The sequence below is a fragment of the Eubalaena glacialis genome, chromosome 17 (genome assembly GCF_028564815.1).
Source record: "Eubalaena glacialis isolate mEubGla1 chromosome 17, mEubGla1.1.hap2.+ XY, whole genome shotgun sequence".
NCBI classification, from domain to species: Eukaryota; Metazoa; Chordata; class Mammalia; order Artiodactyla; family Balaenidae; genus Eubalaena; species Eubalaena glacialis.
Genome location: NC_083732.1, coordinates 78,409,632 through 78,435,192, shown reverse-complemented (window position 1 = coordinate 78,435,192; position 25,561 = coordinate 78,409,632). Strand labels below are relative to the sequence as shown.

Sequence of the window (25,561 nt, the reverse complement as noted above, 5' to 3'; positions counted from 1 at the left end):
GTTTTCTATGTGGGAAAGTGTTGTATAGACTTCAGTGACTTACTTTAAATTCCCACGAGGGAAAAAGTGAGTAATTTTATGGTGACCGTTAGAGGTTTTTAGGCCTTTGAGGAGAAACTTGACTGTGGGGCTTCTTGGCCAGACCTGGATGACCAGGTTGTAGAGCTGGACCCTGGAGCTGACAGGGCCTTGGGGGCACCTGACCAAGGAGTGGTTAGTCCCCAGGCAGGAAGGCGGCCACCTAGGACCTGACTCTGCATGAGAGGGAGGTGTGGATGGGATGGCGTTGGCTGGCCTGGTCTGAGCGGGTCTCTGAGGATCGTGGCCTGTAAGTTAAGCAGTTAATGGGAGGCGGGAGGGGAAAGACTTAGAGAATTCAAGGTGATGACCTAGGTCAGCAGAGGGGCCAAGCCTCCCCTTTTCTTTTTTTTTTTTTTTCTTTTGGCTGTGCTGCGTGGCTTGTGGGATTTTACTTCCCTGACCAGGGATTGGACCCGGGTCCTCAGCAGTGAGAGCACAGAGTCCTAACCATCGAACTGTCAGGGAATTCCCGCCAAGCCCTTAACTAGAGCCCAAGGGACTCAAACTCTGTTCTGTGGATGGTGTTTCTGCCATTTTTTGAAGATGAAGCAGCTGAGCCTCAGAGAGGTTAAGTGACTTGTCTAAGGTCACACAGTGAGTGAAAGGAGCCGCCAGAAATTCAAACTCCAGGCTATTTCTGAAATCACTGTCACTCTGCAAGATGCTTTTTCTTTAGAGATGAATGGGGCATACACAGAACAAAACAACCCACACAGAGTAATGAATGAATGTCCTCATGACAAGTTGCTGGGTCCAGGGCTCGGTAGACATTTTTACAGAGTGCCCCCTCCACTGCCTAGGCCCACTTTAGGAAGTAGAGGCTGCCTCTCATTGCACAACCAGCAACTCTTATTGTCTGTGTTGCCCCTGTTGACGTTGTTTATGGGCAGCAGGGAGGGTGAGAAACCACAGAAAGTCTAAGGCCTGGAGGGCTCCAGCGGCTCTGCCAGGAAACAGAGACCCCATTTTTCAGACACCCAGTGAGATGTGGTGCAAAGAGCAGAAAATACATACAGAACTTCTCTGTGGCTCACATTTTTAAGTGAGTGTGTATGAATTAGTGGTGTAATAAAGTAAATGAAAGTAAGGTTATTATTTATAAATTGTTAGGGGGGCAGGAAGCAGAGAACCTGGTGTTTTGTCCTGGCTCCTCTGCCTCCTGACTGTGTGACCCTGGGGTGTCATTTCACTTCTTGGAATCTCAGTTTCCACTTCTGTAAAATGGGAAGGTTGCACTGGAAGTTCTCTAAAATCTTTCTTGAAATGAACTCTCTGTAATTATAAATTCTGTCTGTTTATGTTCTGTGTCAAGAGATGTTTTATCCATAGACTTTTTCCTGTGGCTTTGAATGAAATTTACACAGCTGGCCGATTTTTCAGTGGAAACTTGGGGGGGGCGCTTTAATTTACATAACAAAGGCTTAACTCAGAGCCACTTTATGGCTTCCGTGGGTGTTAGAAAGCTTTTGGGAGGGCCTTGAAAGTCATCTGTCAGGGGAAGAGGCTGTGTTTATGCAGTTCTCTCAACATTGACTTAACCCCTGTGAAGAGTAGGGTCTGTGACCTCAGTGGACAGGATGTGGTTTACAGAACATGAGGTGTCACCCTTGCTCTGGAAGAGCTTATGTAGTCAGCTGGGATGGTTTGGAAACACTGTTCCTATCTGGTGGAGCGTGCAAGTGCCTGGACCTGGGAGAGATCTCGGCGTAGGTCTGTGTGGCTGGACTGGAGCGTTTGTGTGGAGAACACAGGTCGTCGGGGCCTGTGATGGCAGCCTCGTGAGCTGTGTTCAAGGAACTTGCATCATAATCCTCAGGCGGTATGGGACCACTGCAGGATCTGTGTATTACAAAAGGTAACTAGGGACTTCCCTGGCGGTCCAGTGGTTAAGACTCTGCGCTTCCACTGCAGAAGGCGCGGGTTCGAGCCCTGGTCCGGGAACTAAGATCCCGCATGCCCCGCTGCGTGGCCAATAAATAAAACTAAAAAAAAAAAAGCCTTAAAAATTAAAAAAAAAAAAAAAAAAGAGAAAGAAAAGGTCACTAGTGGTAGCTTGGGAGATGGAGGGCAAGAGACCAAAGTCTAGGGGTCCAGTGAGAGGGATGCTCTGTTTGCAGGGAGCAGAGGCTGTAGGGCCTGGAGCCAGCCTCCCGGATGCCACCAGCAAGCCACAGAGTCACAAGAAATGGCAGCCAGGGCAAGAAGCGGGGCCGGGTAGCAACGAGCATCTTCTCACACACCCACTGAGGAACGTGTCAGTCAGTGCTCTGGGTTGCACGTGACAGAAACCAAACTCAAGCTGGCCAAGGTTTGAAAAAGATCATTTACTGTGTCAAGTTGCTAAATGGTCAGGGGTGGCTGAACCAGGGCCCAACCATATGCTGGCCAGGTTTTGTCTCCCACTGTCTCTTGGCCCTGCTTTCCTCCCTCCTTGTTTCTCAGGCAGTCTCTCCCTGTGAGATGGGTTCAGGCTTTCAGCCTTTCATGTTAACGACCCTGTGTGTGGGCGAGGAGGGCACCCTTTCCTGATGCCTTCAGCCAAAGTGCTAGAGTAGGTTCTTATTGGCCAGTTAGGGTCACATGACCATTCTTGAACCTCGAGAGGACTCTTTTATTTATTTATTTATTTATTTATTTATTTGGCTGCACCGGGTCTTAGTTGCGGCATGCGTGTGGGATCTAGTTCCCTGACCAGGGATCGAACCCGGGCCCCCTGCACTGGGAGCACGGAGTCTTACCCACTGGACCGCCAGGGAAGTCCTGAGAGGGCTCTTACTGGCCAGTTTTGGTCACATGCTTGTTCTTGTAGCAGCCACTGATTCTGGAAGATTCTGTGCTTTGACAGCCCTCCCCTTGGTGATATGCTAGCCCCTGGGGCACATGGAGGGGAGGGTCAGGGGATGCCCCAGAGGACACTGGTGCCATCCCAGAGGGGCTGGAGGCTGGGCAGGGCAGGAGCCCAGAAGTTTCCTTTTGCCTGGTTACGGTTAGGGTTAGGGTGAGAGGTCAGCACAGACTTTCCTTTTGCCTGGCCAGGGAGGCTTCTGTGACAGTGGTGTCATGACCTTGGGTGGAGTGAGTGGCCCAGAGGGAGGGAGGTGCCGTGGTTCCGTGGCCTGTCCTAGGTGCTACTGCCACGTGAATCGGTCTCTCCTTCTCTTCCTCCAGCAAACATTTATTGAGGGCCTTGTCCCTTTTCTGAATCCCTCAATGTTATTTGCCTTTTTCATGAGCCTTAACTGTGCCCAGGGGTGATGGTCAGAATGTTTAACATTGGGCACCCATCAAAGTCCTTTCTGGAAGCTTCCACAGTGCCTGATGTTAATCCTTCCCTGGCTGGGTGCCGGGGGAGGTCTGGGAGCTCTGGGGAAGGGCCAGCCGGGGAGAGGGGCTCCGGACAGCAGCTCTTTCCCAACCTATGTGGAGTCCTTCGGTATTTTAACACCTGGGCAGCCATGCTGGTATGAAGCAGCTGAACACTGCCGGCTAGTTTGGAGGCTCTTGGGGCGGGGCTGGAGAAGCTGCTCCTCACTCGCACCCTCCCCCACCCCTCCTCACACTCACACCCCCGAGGATTTCCACTGGGCCGCCCGCAGAGCGCGTGTGCCATTGACTTTTGTGGAGGTCGATGGAGAGAGGCAGGGGAGATTGCTCTGGAAATGGCAGCTCTCTCCTGCTCACCCCACACCCTCAGCTGGGCTGTGTGGTTATTCAGATCTGCTGCCCTTTCCTCTGAGCTTCGATGAGGCTGCCGCTGCCCGCACTTACTCTCTTTGCACCTAAGTTTTTTTTCTCTTTCCTGTGAGCAGTTCAGGTTTACAGGCCTTGGAGAGTGTGCAAATATTTGACTTTAATTAAGGAAGTCCTGAACGAGGAATAGAAAGAGTTACTTCTCGTTTATTATTTCTGGGGGACTCAGGGGTGGGGGTGGGCATGACCTATGATGCCTCCAGCCACCTGGTCCTCCAGGGCGGTGCAGGCACCCAAGTGGCCAGGCCAGGCGCAGTGCAGCGGGCCAGCTGGCCCAGGGTGGCCTGTGGGAAGAGAAAGGCAAGAGGGTGCAGAGTTTAGGGGCTTCCCTGGTGGCTCAGTGGTTAAGAATCCACCTGCCAATGCAGGGGACACAGGTTCGAGCCCTGGTCCGGGAAGATCCCACGTGCCGCGGAGCAACTAAGCCCGTGTGCCACAAACTACGGAGCCTGCACTCTAGAGCCTGCGAGCCACAACTACTGAGCCCACGTGCCACAACCACTGAGCCCACGTGCCACAACTACTGAAGCCCGCACGCCTAGAGCCCGTGCTCCGCAACAAGAGAAGCCACCGCAGTGAGAAGCCCATGCACCACAATGAAGAGTGGCCCCCACTCGCCGCAACTAGAGAAAGCCCGCGTGCAGCAACGAAGACCCAATGTGACCAAAAATAAATAAATAAATAAATAAAGAGGGTGTAGAGTTTGGAGGCTTCTACCATGGGCCCAAATCTGGAGCACGGAGCAGGTGATGAGAAGGGTGGTGCCCGCTACCTGAGTAATACCTACCAGCTGTTAGTACTTCCTGCCGGTTATTCGTGGTGCCCGTGTGATCCCTTTGACTGATCTCACTGAATAATCCTCTCCACAAACGTGAATGGTAAATATCATCATCCCCATTTACAGCTGAGGAAGCTGAGCCCAGAGAGGTTAAGGAATGTGTCCAGGACCACCCAGCTACTCAGTGGCAACTTGGGTATGTCAGGCTCCAATGCTGGGCTAAAAACCACCCCCCTGTATAGTGCCCAAGGGGTGTTCTTAGACTCCATGGACTGTTTTGAGGACAGGTGAGGGGTCCTATAAATCAGAGCCCGAGGATACTGGATGAGAGTTTACCCTGGTGGTCAGAGCCTGCATATTGGGTGCAGGAGGGAGAGGAGAGAGTGTGGGTGAGGGTGGAGGAAGCAGTGGGCCTCAACCTGGGGTATCAGGAAGGGAATGAACCCAGGCGCCCAGAGTTCCTATCCCAGCCCTGCCACCGCACCATGGGCCTTGGGTGAGTCATACCGTCTCTAGGTTCTGGTTTCCTTTTCACTGAAACGAGAGTAACAACCACAGTGACAGCATAGGGCTTCCTCAGTGCTGCGGCCAGCCCTGGGACCCCAGGACGGAGAGGTGTATGGATTAGGGCTTCTGCTCACGGGTGCTCAGGGGCTAGTGGGGAAGGAGGACCCTCCCCACCGATGCTGCACATGAGACATGGGACAGGTCAGCCCTGGTGAACCGCAAGGGTCTCTGCCAGTTGGGGCTGGAGGGAGGGGAGCAGCTCATGTCCCAGCTCTGGTTGCGGGGTCCTGCTGCCATCTGACTGTTGTCCCTGCAGCCAGAGGGAGGGACCCGTTGACAAGGGACTTCTTTCCCCAGCCCTAGCGCTGCCCTAGATAGTCCTCACCAGAACCACCTTCCCAAGCCCTCAGATGAAAAATACCAAGTCCCAGCCATGCAGCATAGTCACCTGGGAGCTTTCTGCAAACACCGATTCCCAGTGTGGGGAACACTGTTTCTAAAAAGCTCCCCAGGTGATTCTGATCTGCAGCCTGCTTCTCCGGGGACCTGCCGCCCATTCCTGCCGAGGGGATGGATTCATTAGGGCCGGGGACAGGTTCCAGAAACCAGATGCCTCAGGGGCTTCGCAACTGCTCCTGGTTCCCAGCTCATTACGGTGTCCCGACCCTTTCGAGAGGCAGCAGGGGTGGCATTCTCCATAGATGTGCAGGACGCGGGATGTCCCCAGTGTGCCCCAAATCCCTGGGCACCAGCGGCCGGCCTGGGGTGCATGTGAGCCCTCTGGGGCACCTGGGCTTCCTCTGGGCGCTGCTTCCTCCCTGCTCTGGGAAGAGCCTGGATCCCTACCCCTGGGACTGTGTAGGGCCACGCTCAGGTGACCTAGCACAGTATCTCCCAGTACCCAGTGCCTGCTGCCCCAGTGGGACTCAGTGACAGCCAGCCACAGGCCTGGGACAGAAATCAAGCAGGACAGCCGTGGCAGTTTAGAATCCAAATTTGAACCTGACAGGGGTGTTGGAGATCTGTTCGATATGATGCTCTTGCACTCTTGGGTTCAGAATCAGATTTTTCTAGCATTTTTACATAGATTTGCTTTCTCTGCTTCTAGAGAAATCCTATTTCTTGAAGTTCTACTAGGGGCCAGCCACTTTCTGAACATTGTGTCATAGTAAATTTGCAAGGATTACAGAGGGAGAAACAAGCTTCCCCAAGGAGTTGTGACACATTTGCAAATGACTGAGTCAGGATTCGAACCAAGGTCAGTCTGACTTCAAAGCTCATTTCTGTGCACAGAGATGGACTCTAGTTCCAATTATGTAAAATCAGAGCTGAACTGTTCCATACGGTGGCTGCTAGCCATATGGGGCTATTTAAATAGAAATTAATAAAAATTAAACATAATTAAAAACTCAGTTACACTAGCCAGATTTCAGCTGCTCCGTAGCCACATGGGGCTGGTGCTATGGTATTGGACGATGTAAGTACAGAACATCTTCAGCACTGCAGAAAGTTCTATCAGATAGTGCTAAGCTAGAGTGACCAAATGGCACAGACAGGGCTCCGGGCCTGGCACGTATGGCCGAGGATGGTTAGAGGAGGGGACGTGGTGAGCAGGCCGTCTCACCCTGTTGGCATCCACTATTAGAGTCACCAGCTGTCCTGGTTTGCCTGAGACTGAGGGGTTTCCTGAGACTTGGGACTTGCTTTGTTAAAGCTGGAAAATTCCCAGGCAACCTGAGACGAGTCAGTTACTCTGTTCACTGCACAGTGTCCCTGTAGATGTCACGCCTGTGCTCAGGTCCAGGACACAGAGTTGAACAAAAAGTTGCTGAAAATTCGGGGGGAAGCTAGCTGATGGAGTGGCGGCATCATTCAGGTAAAATGGGAAGAGTGCTCTGAGAAAGGGGAGCATCAGGTACGGTGTACCCTGAAGCCTCTCTGAAGAGGGGTACACTTGAGCTGAGAGTGGACATCTGGGATGCAGTTAACCAGGTGAAGGAGTTTGGAAGTGTGTGGAAGCTCAGTGATCAGCCCTGGGTAGTTAGGAGTTGGGAATCTTGGGAGATGGTTCTGACTCTGCTGTGACCCTGTGTCTTCACGACAGGCATGTTCCTTTCCTTCCATGCTTCAGATTCTCTCACCTGTAAACCCAGGCAGTTAGACCAGATACCCCCAGTAATATTCTCTAGCTCCACCAATGTCACTTTTTCAAGTAAATTGTGATATGTCTTTAAAGGTAACACAGCCCTACACTGACAAAGTGTTTGATAATCGGTTCTCCACTGTTTCAGAAACAACATCTTTACCTTGCTTCTCTGTTAATGAGCTTCTTTCCTTTTCTCCAGTTTGAAGAGGGTAGGGCTAGGGCTAGCCCACAGGATTGAGGTTTTCCTGAGAGGGTATCGAGTCTGGCTGTTCAATTCCCAAGAGGTCTTTTCCTTCCTTGTTCACCTTTTTAAATTTTTTTTTTTTTAATTGTTGAAGTACAGTTGATTTACAATGTTGTGTTAATTTCTGCTGTACAGCAAAGTGACTCAGTTATACATATATATACATTCTTTTTCATATTCTTTTCCATTATGGTGTATCACAGGATATTGAATATAGTTCCCTGTGCTATACAGTAGGACCTTGTTTTTTATCCCTTCTCTATATGAGTTTGCATCTGCTAACCGCAAACTCCCAATCCATCACTCCCTCCCTCCCTGCCTCTTGGCAACCACAAGTCTGTTCTCTATGTCTGCCTTCTTCACCTTCTTGTTAGATTTCTTAACTCAGTGGTGTGCTGAGCTGCAGCATAAAAAGAAAAAGAAAGACAACTTATTTTTATTTATTTTTAAAATATTTATTTATTTGGTTGCACCGGGTCTTAGTTGCAGCAGGCGGGCTCCTTAGTGCGGCTCCAGGGCTCCTTAGTTGTGGCATGCGAACTCTTAGTTGCGGCATGCATGTGGGATCTAGTTCCCTGACCAGGGATCGAACCCAGGCCCCCTGCATTGGGAGCATGGAGTCTTATCCACTGCACCACCAGGGAAGTCCCCCAGGCCACTTATTAAAGTACACAGTAATAACTAATGTTATTAGTTTAAAGAAATGATTGGTTAAAGCTTTAAAATATTTTGAACATTTACCAACATGTAAGCACTCTACTATGTAGTGTCTCCACTCCCCCTAAATGAGGGATTTTTTTTTTTTTTTTAAGGTTAAAGGCAAATTTATTACCTGGACATAGAGTTGGAAGTACTACAGTGTCATTAAAAATATTGTAAAATATATAAGCAGTAGATCATGATACTCTGGAAAAAAGTGTAAGATGTGTATACATCTTCAGCTGAAATCAGCCTGTGCAAGGAGAATGGTTAAGCAACATGTAGAAACTATGTTTTGTATTTTATCCTGCTTCAGAATTCGACCCTGAAAATGGTCCATTGTTCCAGGAGAGAAGGGATGTAGAGGGAAATGATAATAAACGTTATTGCTGAATATTATCTTTGAAAGAGAACAGCTCAGTACAATAGCAGTGTCTCCCCACATCTCAGGCCCTGGATTTGGGAGAAAGGTGCGCTCTGGAGTCAGGTCAGAGTCCTTCCACTTAGAGGGTTACCACCTCAGGGAAGAGAGTATGTGAATAAAAGAAGCTCGAGTACATGCATACCTTGTTTTGTTGTGCTTTGAAGATATTGCGTTTTTTACAAGTGAAGATTTGTGGCAACCCTGTGTTGTCAGATGATACACAGTGGCATAGGATTTAGTGTGGCATAAGTTTAGGTGATGGGCGTCGAGAGGGTGGTGTGATTGATGAAAGCTGCAGTAGTTATCTTAACATTGTTATCTACAACCATTTATCTCCTATGTGCTTATTTATTTTTATTTCCTAATTTCTGATTCTAAATATTTAGGGCTGCCCCTGTGACCCTATCCTTTGCGTTTCCTTGTCGCCCTTGGGTCAGAGTCACACTGTGTCACAGTAGCCAATCTACACTCTCCTTGGAGCCTGGGATCCTTGAAGATGGGAACTCTGTCCTCATGTCCATCTCTCTGGCACCTTTGGAGCTGCCTGGCATGTGACAGTCAGTCACGACATTCTTATTGAGCAAACCAAGCTATTACTAGCCAAAGGCCCATGTGTGGTCACTTTCGACTTTGTTGTTTTAGTTGTCAAGGCTGCTATAACAAAATGCCACAGACTGGGAGCTTATAAACAACAGACATTTATTTCTCACTGTTCTGGAGGCTGAAAATCTGAGATCTGGGCGCCAGCATGGTCTTGTAAGGGCCCTCCACCCATGACAGAAGGAGTGAGGGAGCTGTCTGGTGTCTCCCTTATAAGGGCACTAATCCCATTCATGAGGATTCCACCCCCATGACCTCCCAAAGGCCCCACCTCCTAATACCATCACACTGAGGGCTTAGGATTCCAACAGTTGGAATTTTGGGAGGGACGTAAACATTCAGACCAGTAGTGCTTGTTATTGACATATAATATGCATATAAAGAAGGGCATGTCATGATTATTTTTGCATGTGTGTTGATTTAAAACATGAAATGGCCGATGTTTGGAGATAGAAGGCAAAGGGAAGCAAAGGGTAGCATGCTCAGGTGTGAGCTATGGAAGGGTCTCCCGATAACTGTGAATCCTGAACCAAACACAGCAGATCTTCCAGCCTAGCTGCTGAATGCCTCTTCTGCTTAGCACACCCCGAGACAGATGCGGATTGGCGTAATTCATCCGAGCAGGGCAACAAGAGGTTTGGAAATGTTCTAAATAAGACCTCCTCATCCTGATTAAGAAATTGTATTCTTTTTTTTAAAACAGATTTTTGGTTTCTTAGTTAGAACTGAGGGGTAATGTGAACATATAGAAAAATCGCCTTCCTAATTCAGGGTCAGGGAGGCAGTGGTAGGGAAAAGTCGGATTAAGAGACCACTTTGAACTAATTGCAGTGTTAGCATTTTCAAGTGGCTATGGAAACTGCTGAGTGTTCACAAGTTACTTTTGCAGGGCCCCCTTGAATGTGCAAGATAAGCTAGCTACCTGTGCAGTGATCACATTTCATATTTTTTCCACAAATTTATAGAAAGAATTGATGTGCTTAAAAGTCTATTTCTATAAGTTTGTTAAATATTGCCCTGGTAATTTTTGTACATTCTTGCTAAGTCCTCCAGATAGTATAAAATAAGTTTCAACCTAAGTTATAAGAATTATCATGAATTCTTATAAATAGCTAACATTTGTTGAGTATTTAGTATGTATTAGCCACTGTTCTGGGGGAAAGTTTTATTAAATAAGTGATTAAGAGTTGTTGGAAATACTACAGAGCTCGTGTAATTGAACAGGATTATGGGTATACTTTTCTAATTTTATTAACAGGGATAGAATGAATCATGGCTAAGAAAAAACAGCATGTGATAAACAAGCCAATAAAATTACAAGATGAATTTACTGAGGAGAAGGAGTAATTATTTGAATTATTATTTTTTTTGTTTAATTAACATTTATTAAGTGTCTTCTGGGTAACAGGCCCTGTTAGGTACTTTTACATCTGCTGTTTTATTTAATTACGATGCGTTTTTCACTTCCAGATAAGATTTCCCATGGGCTTCCTTTGACTAATGAGTTATCCTAGGCCCCTGCTTTATGGTCCTGTTTGCACCATACAATCACCTGGGGATCTTTGGAAAACTATAGTGCTGGGGTTTCATCCTTACAGAGTCTGTTTAATTGTGCAGGCTTGGGATCCAGCAGCAGTATTTTTAAAGGTTTTCCTCCCTCCCCTGTGAGCTCTGGTTGAGCCGGGGTGAGAACTACTGTGCTAGGCTGTTTGAGATGTTATTTCACTGGCAGAAAAATATTGCCTTAAACTCTTCAGCAATAAGCAACTATTGCAAACTTTGGGAGTTTGCTGTGCCAGGTGGATATAAGTAAAACACCTGCTTTCCTTTGTCTGTTTCCTATTAACTGGGATATGGGAAGTGTCAGAATACTGATTAAATGAAGCAGGCTAGAAAATGTCACCCTCAGTGTCTCAGACCCAGAATTTCCAGGTGCACTTAATTTGTCACCTGGGTTTTGCTTGGGGGTGGTTTCAGAAACATCATGCCAGTGACTTGCATACTAAGTTTTTTTTTTTTTTTTTAAGAAAAAAGTACTCTAAGGAACTTCTACACGAAAGGTAATTCCTTTAAATGAAATACATATGTATGTACACAGTATAGATCTGTGAATAAAAACTTTAAGAGGACACAGGAATTATGAGGAATTCTTTTGATGGAGGGGTTATATAGGTCAAAATGGCCTCCTTAAAATTCGTGTTTGCTGTCACAGTAAAGTTAATGTCAAAACATTAAAAGAACAAGAGGGAACTAAGTGGTTTGGGGAGCTCACCTTTTCTTTAAAAATTCTTATAGCCTGAGATCACATACTAGAGATTTAACCTAAAAAATGATCCATAATCCAAGAACATATTCAATCCCTAAAAATTTTTTTAGTCACCTTCATAAATAGATTTGTTTCAGTGGGAACTTTTAGTCCTGCCTAGAAAATCCCAGGAGTTGTGAAAGTGTGGTGTAATTGGCGGTCAGGTAGAGGAAAGATTCCGTTAGACCTGCCAACATTAAGCATTTTCCCCTAAAATAAGCAACGTTTCTGGTAGGTGTGACTAGATAGCCTTCCATTTAAGAATGTTGTCCAGGGGCTTCCCTGGTGGCGCAGTGGTTGGGAGTCTGCCTGCCAATGCAGGGGACACGGGTTCGAGCCCTGGTCTGGGAGGATCCCACATGCCGCGGAGCGGCTGGGCCCGTGAGCCACAATTGCTGAGCCTGCGCGTCTGGAGCCTGTGCTCCGCAAGAAGAGGGGCCGCGATGGTGAGAGGCCCGCGCACCGCGATGAAGAATGGCCCCCACTCACCGCAACTAGAGAAAGCCCTCGCACAGAAACGAAGACCCAGCACAGCCATAAATAAATAATAAAAAGAAAAAAGAAAAAAGAAAAAAAAAGAATGTTGTCCAAAAAAAAAAAGAAAGAAGAAAGAAAAAGAAAGAACGTTGTCTCCCTTTTAAAAACATTATATTGCATTTGCTAAGAGACCTTGGGCAAGTCATATCATTCTTTCGGACCTGAGGTTCTTCATTGGTAAGTAAGGGGGGCTGTTAGTTTTCCGATGGGGCTTTGCTGAGCACCTGGAGTGGCTTAGAGAGCCCTGGCGGACGAGTGTTGAGCCGGCACCTCTCTGGGTCTCTGGGTTTCGAGCCCTGGCGGACGAGTGTTGAGCCGGCACCTCTCTGGGTCTCTGGGTTTCCTGCGCCGGCCTCAGACAGAGCTGCTGTCTGGGGCGGCTCTGGATGGGTGCTCATTTGCAGAGAGAGGAAATCCTTTCATTCTGCATGTGTTTTTGAGGACCTACTATAAGTCAGGAATAATACCAGGTGCTGGGGACACCAGGATATGACCAAAACAGAGTGTGAGCCCTCAGGTAGCTGGAAATGTCCTGGAGCAGACAGACAGGGACACAGATAATTCCAGTGTTTCTTCAGCTAGGTCAGGGGCTGGGTGGGAGAAGGTTGGTCAAATGACTGACTGTGTATGTGAGCCCTGGGTATATTTTTTTAGAAACAAATGACAAGTAGAGGACAGTTCCCTCCTCGAGTCACTGCCTAGTCACTCTCAAAGGGAAAAGAAAGAGGAAGGAGGAGGGCCCACGTGGGATGCTTGGGACTTCCCTCGTGCCCTGGAGTGGACTCAGGGACTTGGCCGTGCTGGTGAAAGGGCTGTCGGGAAAAGAGGAGGATCTGGGCTCTCAGAAGACCCCAGAATTAGCCCTTAGGACTGGGAGGGACCCTGGGAGGTCATCTAGTCCAGGCAAGTTACCCTGGCAAGCCCACCTGCCTACATATCCAGGTCTACATATCCTATGTCTCTCTTCCTACCTCTTGTGCTTGACCTTGTAAACCAGCAATTTGGTCTGTGGGCCTTTGCAAGTGCTGCCAATTCTGCTTGGATCCCCTCGGTTGGGCAAATTCGAACTTGTCTTTTAGTTCTCAGCTTAGATAACACCTCCTTGGGGAAGTCTTTGTTATACCCATCACTTTCCATCCCCTGCTGAATTAATTAAATACCCTTTCCTGTGATTGCCCAGCACCTGTACTCACCCCTGTTGTAATACTTTTTGTTACTCCATTGTAATTGCATGTCAGCCTGTAATGCCCCACTAATCGATGAGAGCCCTTTGTGGCTGGGATGGTTTAATTCCTGGAATTATTCCTATGACCACATGCTTGGTACATCGTAGGTGCTCAGTAGAGATAGTTCTTGAATGAATGAATGTCCTCACTTGACAGCAGCGGCTGCAGGAGCTCAGAGAGGTTCAGTGACTTGACCAAAGTCACACGGCTCTGGGAGACCGAGACGGGACTAGAGCCCATGCTATGAGTCTAAAAAGGAGACAAGATCAGATCCAGTTTCTGGAGTCATGGTCCTGGTTCTCTCTGCCCATATAGAGGAAGTGAAAGAAAGTCACCCTTGTTTTGAGATGAACACTTTCCTTCTAGGGGAGACATACTCTATCTCCTGGGTTTGTCTCTAAGTGATGCGAAGACCAGCTTACTCTTCATGTTCTTAAAATAAAACCAAACAAAGAGTTTTGGGGGCTTCCCTGGTGGCGCAGTGGTTAAGAATCCGCCTGCCAATGCAGGGGACACGGGTTCCAGCCCTGGTCCGAGAAGATCCCACATGCCGTGGAGCAACTAAGCCCGTGCACCACAACTACTGAGCCTGTGCTCTAGATCCCGTGAGCCACAAGCACTGAGCCCACGTGCCACAACTACTGAAGCCCGCACATCTAGAGCCCGTGCCTCGCAACAAGAGAAGCCACTGCAATGAGAAGCCCACGCACCGCAACGAAGAGTAGCCCCCACTCACCGCAACCAGAGAAAAGCCCGTGTGCAGCAACAAAGACCCAACGCAGCCAAAAAAATAAAATAAAATAAAATAAAAATAGTTCTTTAAAAAAAAAAAAAGTTTTGTGAGAGTGAGTTAGTACACTTTTTTCCAATTTCTAGGACTTTCACCCAGGACCCTAAATTTCCCAAGTAAACAGCTTGTCCTGTTTTCTGTTTTGTAAATCTGGTCAAAGAATCAGAAAGAAAGAAAAAAAAGTCCTTTATGTAGCTGCAAGACGTAGCGAGTGGAGCCCGAACTGTCATCATGTCTCTGGTCATCTGTGTGTGCGTGTGTGTGGTGTGTGGTGTGTGCGCTCGCATACACGCGGAGTATGGAGCGTGTGCACACATGTGAGGTCTTAGCTTGTGAGGATGTTTAAATGGTTCTTAAGTGAAATCCCCTTTTTCTTTGGCCACTGGGCAGTTTTGTGATTTTTCTTTAAAAGAGAATTTTAAACCACACTCAGGCAACAACGGAAAGAAAACCTGTACTGGTGAACAAGAGGATTGCTGGCAAAGTAGCAGGAGTGGCTGACATGATCGGCTGATAATGTTCTCCCACGACAATTAGGAAGGGCCCCCAAGCCTTTTGTGAATAAAGTGAGGCTGGTTAAGTGGCTTCCGGTAGTCTCAGCCCCCGATGAAAAGCAAAGAGAAAACACAAAGGCAGCTGAAGATTTAATCAAAATTAAGGCCAGAAGAGGGCATTCTTCCAGGCAATAATAAGAGCGTCTAGACACTGCAGATCTTGCTCCTATCTTCACACTAAATGCTGGTGAATGGGTTCGAATGGGATATTGTTTAACTATGGTTTTATGAAGACTCCCTTTGATTCGTAAGTATTTGTCACTGTAAGAGATTTCGAGGGTGACAAGGATGGTGTAATGTACATGTTTGTTTTCCTTTCTCTGCAGTGTAGAAACCTAAAGCAGGAAGCGATTCAGGGGTAGAATGACTAAGACCAGTTCAGACTCAAGTTGAGCTGGGTGTTTTGCTGAGACCAAGACTTGCTGAGCTACCCCAGAGTTCCAGCATCCTTTATCTTAGAATTCTGAGTCTGAAAGGACAGCCAGGCCCCGCCTTCTGTGTCCCTGGGACAACGCAGTCCAGCCAAACTGTGCCTCCATCAGAGGAGTTTGATTTGGGTTTGCTCTTTACTTGCTGTGCAACCTTCAGCAAGTTACTTAACATCTCTGAATCTCCATTTCCTTTTTTTTTTTTTGACTCTTCATTTCTTTATTTGTAATGCACAAGACTATTTTGAACATTAAATGAGAAAAACGTTTGTGAAACATGCTCTGTAAACTATAATGGTCGGGAGAAATGTTATTTGGATTGAAATGCTATTGGATAGAAATGCTATACTGGGTTGTTATTCCTGGTACAGGAAAAAACAACAGTGGTTAGGATTTACTGGAGGCTTTTTTGTGTGCTGGAAACTTGTGACTTGCTTAATCCTTGCTATAACTCTGTTTTACAGGAGAAGAAACTGAGGCCTGGAGTTTGAGTAATTCGTTCAAGGTTACCAAGTTGGTAAGTAACAGAGCTGGATTTGACCACCCGGCTTCAGAACTAAGAGCTTCATTTGAATTATCTCAAGCTTCGCAACAGCCCTAGAAAGTTGAGGTTCAAAGAAGAGAAGTAACCTTGCCCAAGTTCATTCCACTGGTAAGGGGTTGTCTTAGTCCGTTCAAGCTGCTGTAACAGAGTACCATAGACTGGGTGGCATATATAAAACAGAAATTTAATTCTCACAGTTCTGGAGGCTGGGAAATCCAAGATCAAGGTGCTGGCACATTCGGTGTCTGGTGAGGCCCACTTCCTGGTTCTTTGTGTTATAACTTCACATGGTGAAAGGGGCAAGAGAGCTTTCTGAGGTCTCTTTTATAAGGGTACTAATCCCATCCATGAGGGCTGCATCCTCATGACCTAATTAATCACTTCCCAAAGGCCCCACCTCCAGATACCATCATATGGGGGGTTAGGTTCCAACATATGAATATTGGGGGGGGGGGGACGGACACAAACAGTCCATTGCAGGGGTCGATTCAGTATTCCCATGCAGCAGTCTGGCTCGAGAACTTGTGCTCTTAACCACTGTAAACCTGCTGCTCTTGTAAGGCCCCTCACGGAAAACCCATTCTGTGAGCCTGGGTGCCCTCTACCCCCGAAAGGGCACTTCCCTCTTCTGCCCTTTCCCTAAGCTTCCTGGTACCCTCACTCCCCTCCATGTGACTGTCCAGTCTCTGGAGACGCTCAGCCATAGAACGGAGACAGAACTGGCAGAATGTTATCCAGCGGTCTCTCCTGCGTGCCTTTAACTTTTATTTTAGTTGAGGTATGACTTACAGACTGCATAATGCACATCTTTTTTAAAAATTTTAATTTTATATTGGACTATAGTTGATTAACAATGATGTGTTAGTTACAGGTGTACAGCAGAATGATTCAGTCATACCCGTAGAATGCACACATCTTAATCATACATCTTGATGAATTTTTAACATGTTACACTCACTGAGCCGCCACTCAGATCAGGATAAACGGTATTCCCATCACATAAGTTCCCTCATGCCCCTTTGCTGTTAGTACTGCCCCTGGAGATAGCCACTATTCTGACTTATAGAAGTCAGATCATGTCTATCATAGCATAGGTTCCTGCTTCTATCCTATCCAGATCCATATATACTTGCTCCACAGAAACAAAATAGAGGGCTTCCCTGGTGACACAGTAGTTAAGAATCTGCCTGCCAATGCAGGGGACACGGGTTCAAGCCCTGGTCCTGGAAGATCCCACATGCTGCGGAGCAACTAAGCCCATGCGCCACAGCTACTGAGTTTGCACTCTAGAGCCCGCGAGCCACAACTACTGAGCCCGCGCACCTAGAGCCCGTGCTCTGCAACAAGAGAAGCCACAGCAGTGAGAAGCCCGCGCACCGCAACGAAGAGTAGCCCCCGCTCACCGCAACTAGAGGAAGCCCGCTCATAGCAATGAAAACCCAACGCAGCCAAAAATAAAATAAATAAAATAAATAAATTAAAACAAACAAACAAAAACAAAATAGAGGTAAAAATCACACTTTCAATAGCGTGGGTGACCCTGTCTTTCCACCAAGCAGGCATCTCTCTTGGAGCGAGCTGAATGGGAGACACAGATCTGCTGTTCCTGCTGTTGGTCTTTGTTCCGATGGCTTTTTGGGGGGTGAGCATCTTGTGCTCTCGCGTGTGTTTCTCATATTTATAGATTTTAATTATCATACAACGTGGCCCCGAAATCCAAGCCGGCTATTTCTTCTTGTGCTCAACCTAAGAAACCCAATCCAGTGCTGAAGAAAAAACTGGCTGTGTTGCACTTAATGAGAGATGGTTTGTCCGTCTCCATGATGAGGCTTTATTATGGGATTTTCAAGGGGAATTCTGATGCCCTTCCATTTTCATGTTACAAGTAGACTTTAGAGGCTAACCCTTGAGTAAGAGGCAGTTGTAATGTGGACAGAACCCCAGCATGGGTAAGTGGGTGTATTAGATTTGGTGACCTGGAACACTTCTGGCGACATGGCGGACTGACTTGTGTGACTCCTTCGTGATAGGAACACAGAGTTGACTGAAATACAACAACTATATCTAGGGGAGCTCATCAGAAAGGGAAGTCCACAAGTGTCAAAAATGAAGAGAGAAATCTAAACCAAATGGTTATGTGAGCTGAAAGCCTGACAGCTTATGGGGCTTTTGCACCCAGATGGAGGCTGTAGAGTCTGGGAGTTAAGGTTTTAAGACCACAGGGGGTCTAGAAATGAGACCTGGGTCCAAGGTGGACTTGAGTGCCCAGGAGCGTTAAACATTACACGTCTTCATGAAAAGGGGCTAGAAAAACTCCACTGTCTGGAGAAACAGAGAGGAAGCTTGTTTTGAGTGGAAAAAAGTCACCAGCAAGAAATGAAAAACCTGGGGCTGTACCATATGTGATTGTGAAATCTATATTGTTATTGTCATAAAATATGAGAACTCCTCAAGCTGAGAAATTAACATAAAAACTGGCTGCCTACTGTGGGAATCCCTAACACAAACACACAATCACTCCACAAGGATACTTCAACAACCCAGACCTAACAGGACTCCTACAGAAAGAACCCTAGGATGAGTTCACAATTAAATCATATGGACTATTCAGGAAATGAATTACTTTGAGTTAAAGGTAATAGAACCATCTAAAAGAGACTATAAGATAGTATATATATATTTTTTAAAGTATCATTTTTTCATTTTAACTATTATTTTTAAAAATTTATTTATTTTTGGCTACGTTCGGTCTTCGTTGCTGAGCGCAGGCTTTCTCTAGTTGTGGCGAGTGGGGGCTACTCTTCGTTGTGGTGCACGGGCTTCTCATTTTGGTGGCTTCTCTTGTTGCAGAGCACGGGCTCTAGGTGCACGGGCTTCAGTAGTTGTGGCATGCGGGCTCAGTAGTTGTGGCTCGCGGGCTCTAGAGTGCAGGCTCAGTAGTTGCGGCACACGGGCTTAGTTGCTCTGTGGCATGTGGGATCTTCTCAGACCAGGGATCGAACCTGTGTCCCCTGCATTGGCAGGCAGATTCTTAACCACTGTGCCACCAGGGAAGTCCCAAGCCAGTATATTTTCAAATGATTAAAGACTAAAGATGATTCAAATATGTGATGAAAGACAGAAAAAGAATAGGTTGATTTGAAAAGCTACCACATGGAAATGAAAAATAGTCATTGAAATTAAAATCTAACAAAAGGGTTAGCTGACAGACTAGACATAGTGAAAGAGATAATTAGAGAACTGGAAGACAATAATAACATTTTATGTTTGTTAAGTCCTTAGTATGTGCCAGACACTGTTCTGTGTCCTTGCATTAACTCATTTAATCTTCAGAACAAAATTATAAGGAAGGCATTATCATTATCATCTGTATTTTACAGATGAAGAAACTAAGGTGTAGTAGTTCAAGCCACTTGCCCAAAGTCACAGAGCTGGTAATGATGGAGCTGGGATTTGACCCCCGGTTGTCTAGTGTAGCCTAGAGTCTGTGTTTGCAATTACTACACTGTAGAAAATCATCAAGAATAAGCACTAGATAAAGAGATGGGAATATGGTAGAGACGCATGGAGGAGAGAAGGAGAGGGTACTACTTAGGTCTCAGCACAGGGACTAGGGGAGAGGCATCATTAGAAGACAGAATAATTAGCTGTCCCTTCAGATCTCCTCCAGTCCTTAGGTTCCAAGAACTTGTGACCCTACTGAGGGCAGAAATATTCAAAGAAAGGTAGCAGAGCCTCAGTTTCCACTATAGTATGAATTGATGGGCTGATGTTTGACAAAGGTCTCTCTGGGGGAAAGAAAAGAAGCCCTGACTGTAGCATTTACCGATTTCTATGGTATAAATACTTCCACCACGACCAAGTTCAAGCTACCGACATAATGTCACTGAACATGGCCTTGGGAAGAGATGTGCATAGTTGGCTCTTTTGAGCCAGTCTGAGCCAGCTCAGCACACCAGTGGGTCTGACGTTCATTCTGTTTTAAGCTCTGATCTCTGGGTTGTGCATCCAAGGGGCAGAATTTTCAGGAAGTAGTAGTATCATGTGTAATATCACAGGGGCAGGAAGAGACAGTGGGACAAGAGTGGAGCTCTGCCCCCGCTTTCTTCCCTTGAATTTAAAAAACAAGAAAACATTTTGTGAATGTGTGTGGAGAGACTGGCATCCTTATGACACTGTTGGTGAGAATGAAAGTGAGTCCAAGCTCTTTGAAGGCCATTCAGCACCACCTGCCAACATTTTAAGTGCAAGTACTCTTTGACCCCGCAATTCCACTTCAAGGGTTTTATCTTATAAATCTCATCTTTCCTGTAGTTACACATGTGTGTGAAGATGTGTGTAATGTATGTTCATTGCAGCATTGTTTGAAGTAGCAAGACCCTGGAAGCAACTGAAATAAATGTATGTCAGGAGAGGATTGATTGAAGGGATTATGGTATATCCTTACAGGAGAATACTGGGCCACTGTTTAAAATAGTAGGTCGTATATACCAAGAAGGAATCATCTCCAGGACGCATTCTTTTTTTTAATATATGTAAATTTATTTATTTTATTTTTGGCTGCGTTGGGTCTTCGTTGCTGCATGTGGGCTTTCTCTAGTTGCAGTGAGCAGGGGCTACTCTTCCTTGTGGTGCGTGGGCTTCTCATTGTGGTGGCTTCTGTTGTTGCGGAGCACAGGCTCCAGATGCGCAGGCTCAGTAATTGTGGCTCACGGGCCTAGTTGCTCCGCGGCATGTGGGATCTTCCCAGACCAGGGCTTGAACCCGTGTCCCCTGCATTAGCAGGCAGATTCTCAACAACTGCACCACCAGGGAAGCCCCCCATTCTGTTTTTTTTAATTGAGGTGTTCTTTATAGTTGACATATAACACTATATTAGCTTCAGGTGTACAACATAATGATTCCCTATTTGGATATAATGTGAAATGATCACCACAGTAAGTCTAGTTAATATGCATCACCATACATAGTTACAACATTTTTTTTTTCTTGTGCTGAGGACTTTGCAGATCTACTCTCTTAGCAACTTTCAAATATGGACTGTAGTATTATTAACTATAGTCACCACACTGTACGTTACATCCCCATGATTTATGTACTTTAGAACTGGAAATTTGTACATTTGACCCCCTTTACCCATATTTCCCACTCCCCAACCCCCAATTCTGGCAACCAGCAATCTGTTCTCTGCATCTATGATTAGGGATTTTTTTGTTTGTTTGCTTTTTACAGTCCACATATAAGTGAGATAATACGGTATTTGTCTCTCTCTGACTTATGTCACTTAGCGTAATCCATCCATGTTGTGGCAGATGGCAAGATTTCCTTCTTTTTTATTGCTGAGTAATAGTTCATTATATACATATATATAATAAATCACATTTTCTTTATCCATTTATTCCAGGATGCATTCGTTTTTTATTATTAATTAATTAATTTATTTTTGGCTGTGTTGGGTCTTTGTTGCGGTGTGCAGACTTCTCATTGCCGTGGCTTCTCTTGTTGCAGAGCATGAGCTCTAGGCATGTGGGCTTCAGTAGTTGTGGCACATGGCTTCAGTAGTTGTGGCATGCAGTAGTTGTGGCATGTGGGTTCAGTAGTTGTGGCTTGCGGGCTCTAGAGTGCAGGCTCAGTAGTTGTGGCATGTGGGCTCAGTAGTTGTGGCTTGCGGGCTCTAGAGCACAGGCTCAGTAGTTGTGGTGCATGGGCTTAGATGCTCTGTGGCATGTGGGATCTTCCTGGACCAGGGCTCGAACCCGTGTCCCCTGCATTGGCAGGCGGATTCCTAACCACTGTGCCACCAGGGAAGTCCCAGAATACAGTGTTAAGTTAAAAAAAAAAAGCTATATGCAGAAAACTGTACGTGGTATGCTCCCTCCCATGGGTGAAAAAAAAGGGGGGGGGATTAGTGCTTACGTAAACCTACCCACATGCACACACAAGCTTGATTCTGCGTAGACTTTGCTGGAAGGACACTCAAAAGGAAGGTGTTTGTGGGCAATACTGTTTAACTTTTTTTTTTTTTATAAATTTATTTTATTTATTTATTTGGCTGTGTTGGGTCTTCGTTGCTGCTTGCGGGCTTTCTCCAGTTGCATCGAGCAGGGGGCTACTCTTCGTTGCAGTGCGCGGGCTTCTCCTTGCCGTGGCTTCTCTTATTGCGGAGCACGGGCTCCAGGCACACAGGCTTCAGTAGTTGTTGCACGCAGGCTCAGTAGTTGTGGCACGTGGGTTCTAGAGTGTAGGCTCAGTAGTTGTGGCGCATGGGCTTAGATGCTCTGCAGCATGTGGGATCCCATGTCCCCTGCACTGGCAGGCGGATTCTTAACCACTGTGCCACCAGGGAAGCCCCCCTGTTTAACTTTTGAGGAAAAGCTGAGGCAATGGTGGGTCTGGGGTGGATGGAGGATATCTTACTGTATATCCTTTTTAAAAAAAAATTTTTACGGAATTCCCTGGCGGTCCAGTGGTTAGGACTCTGCGCTTTCACCGCCAAGGGCGCAGGTTCGATCCCTGGTCGGGGAACTAAGATCCCACACGCCACACAGAGCAACCAAAAAAAAAATTTTTTTTTTTAAGCATAAGCATATGATATTTTTGTTGTTGTTAAAAACAAACTAATTAACAAAAACTTCACTTTGGGAGCTTTCAACCCAAACCCCTCTTATTTTTAGGGGAGATTGGCAGGTCTCCATGGGGTTGCTGATCCCCAGCATTTATTGAGCACATGCCAAGGACCAGGCACTTGCCCGTGTTGTCATACGCTGTGGGTCTCTCCATTGTCTGACTCTTCCTGGACTCTAGTAGTGGCCTGGTCAGTGTGTGATAAACAATAATCCCATTTTCAGGAAGAGGCGAGGTAAAGTCTTTGTGGGAAGTCATGTGGCACGCAAGGAGAAGAAGTGGAATTCAACAGCAATCTTAAAAGTGCTTTGTGGACCAGGGCTCGAACCCTGGTCCACAAAGGACCAGGGAACCAAGGGAACCAAGCTGCTTCTTAGCAATCCCAGTTATCTGCAAGGCATCTCAAGCCTCTCTCCCTCCTGCCATTAATCCCCGGAATCTCTCTTGAGACCACCTGGAAGTGTTCTATCAGTGTTAATTTTTCCAGCTCTAAGATTCTTTGCTCTGGAAAGTTGGAGCTGTGTTTCTGGACCAAATGAATCGCTGATGTGTTTAGAAACCACAAAGGCAAGGAGAATTTGTCCTGCGCTGTCCTCCTTTTCTGACTTATTTTATCTTCACAACTCTCCTGTTGAGTTCACATCATCAAAGATCTAAGAGACACTGGCTCTGTTCACTTAAAAAGAGGGACCTTCAGGGCCTTTCTTAGCAAAATAGATGTTCCCAGAGGTGCTTTCATTGTTGCCCTTGTTGTTTTCAGCAATCAGCCACGTTTCTAGCCCGTCATGACATGTTTTATGGAACCAGAGGCTTGCTCGCTCTCTCTCTCATCATTTGGTAATAAATTCAGTAAATAGGTTATTCATCTTGAGAGGGCTGTTGTGATGTTTTTGTTTTAATTTATTTAATTTATTTATTTATTTTTGGCTGCATTGGGTCTTCGCTGCTGAGCAGGGGCTTTTCTCTAGTCACGGCGAGTGGGGGCTACTCTTCATTGCGGTGCGTGGGCTTCTCATTGCGGTGTCTTCACTTGCTGCGGATCACGGGCTCTAGGCGCGCAGGCTTCAGTAGTTGTGGCTCGCGGGCCCTAGAGCGCAGGCTCAGTAGTTGTGGCGCACGGGCCTAGTTGCTCCGCGGCATGTGGGATCTTCCCAGACCAGGGCTCGAACCCGTGTCCCCTGCATTGGCAGGCGGATTCTCAACCACTGCGCCACCAGGGAAGCCCCTGCTATAATGTTTTTGTGATTTGATCAACAGTAATCCAAACGGGCAGAAAAACTGGAGTGAAAACTTAAGTTCATGGAATCAAAATCACAAAACCTGACCTGAATATTATTTAAGAGTGTAACGTCATCTGTAACACTGGGGTGAAATTCTTGCAAGGGAGGGCTGTTTGACCCTGCTCTCGGCTGTTGCTGTTTTGTGGGCTCATCCAGAGGGCACCCTTTAGTGCTTTAAGTATCATTGGCCATCCTGCAATGTGGGATGTAGTGCTTTTAGTTTACTGTGAGATGACTGTGTATCAACCGTGTTGACTTCCCCAAACAGTAATTCTATCTTCACTGCCTGAATGAAGATACAGAGGCAGTTGAAATGCTGTGTCTTGCATGAGGCCTGCCCTGACTCCTCCTCCCTGTGCTCCCATGGCTCTGAACATTGCTTTGTGTAGTATTTAGTTCAAGCAATTATCTTATTGGCTTTATTTTTTTAATGCCCTTTTGTTGTTATTATTATTTACCTATTTATTTATTGGCTGCACCGCGCGGCACGTGGAACTTCCCCGACCAGGGATCGAACCCATGGCCCCTGCAGTGGAAGTGCGGAGTCTTAACCACTGGACTGCCAGGGAAGTTCTACTGGCTTTAAATAATTGTAGTTGTTTGTAGCTATCTCCACCTCAGACCAAGTGCCAAGAAAGATGGCCTGGATCCTCTCGCTTCATCTGTTTACAGCCAGCATGCAGCTTATGTCACGGCACTTCAAATTTCAGGAGTTAGGATTCTTTTGACCTCGTAACAGAACCCCACCTTGAACTGGCTTCCACAGAAAGGGGATTTGCTGGTTTATGTAGCTGCAAAGTCCAGGGATGGAACTGAAGGCATGGAGGCTTAGACGGTGTTGCTAAGGCTTACACAGGTTTTCTCCATCTCTCAGCGCTGCCTACTATTTCTTTTTGGATTGTGGTGGCAAGATACCTGTCAGCAGTTCTAGCAGCAGGGGAGAAAAGGCCACTTACCCAACAGTTCAACAAAAGTCTTAATGTCTCTGATTGGTCTTCCCTGATTGGTGCCCGTTCCTAACCAATCCCTGTGGCCAGGTGAATGAGATGCTCTGACTGGCCACCTTGGATCAAATGTCCGCCCCCTGAAGAAGCTGGGGTTGGGTCTGCACCTCCCAGAGCCCAAGAACTGAGAATGAGGGAAGGCAGATGTTCCCTGAGAAAATCTGGGAACCGTTTGTGAACGGGGGTTAGGCAAAAGCAAGGATGTCCAATATAGTAGGTTTTTAATCAGTGTTTACCCAGTGAATGAATTAACAGATGAATGAGCAAACAAGAGCTGCTACTGATTCTGTGAGCTGGTTATATGATACCCGGAGTGAGGTTTTAACAGATGGAGCCTTTGCAGAGAGGAGGATAAAAGAGAGCCTTGAAATCAAGTCATGTAAGGATGACATTAAATTAGCTGAGATACTTAACAAGAAATAGGAGACATATGATGGCTGTTTCCGAATGTCTGAAGGGTGTTCATGGGGACAAAACATTTGCTGGGTTCCTACTTTGTGTCATAGGTTCTAGGCTAGATGCTTTAATTGCCATCACCCTACTTTTATTTTCATTTTATTTTTATTAGACCACCAATTTATGTTCATTATAGAAAATCCAAAAATGCACAAGAAAAGAGAAAAATAAAAGTCCTTCCATAATCTAACTACCTAGGGCTAATTGCTATTAATATTTTGGTGTATATTCTCTCAATCTTTTCTCCCTGTTTTACAGATGCATTTAAAAATTCTTATCTAATCTTGGTAGTTGTGTTTGTCAGAGAGAAACTGGCTTAGAGAGTTTAGGAACTTGCCTGAGGTCCCAGGAGTAGTCACTAGAATTCTAGGGCCAGAATTTGGTCCACACCTGTCAGCCTCAGAAGCCCTCTCTCAGTCCCTGGTCTTTGATTTACCTGCTGCATAACCAGCATCTGTGTACTAACTAACAGGGTTTTACTACAGTTCTATTCGAGACTCTTGATTTCATCACTCTTTGTTTATCCACACATTCATCTTTATTCATGTACTCAGGAAATATTTCATTGGGTGTTTTGTGGGTGC

The 25,561-nt window shown here is 46.3% G+C and overlaps 1 protein-coding gene across 2 annotated transcripts in view; it reads left to right on the top strand.

The window, feature by feature from the left end:
- CYRIB (CYFIP related Rac1 interactor B) overlaps nucleotides 1-25,561 on the top strand; it is a 151,820-nt gene that overhangs the window by 22,734 nt on the left and 103,525 nt on the right. For both annotated transcript variants that reach the window (XM_061171402.1, XM_061171403.1), the window contains exon 2: nucleotides 15,534-15,586. The gene's annotated coding sequence lies outside the window, so the exon portion shown is untranslated. The remainder of the gene's footprint in view (nucleotides 1-15,533; nucleotides 15,587-25,561) is intronic.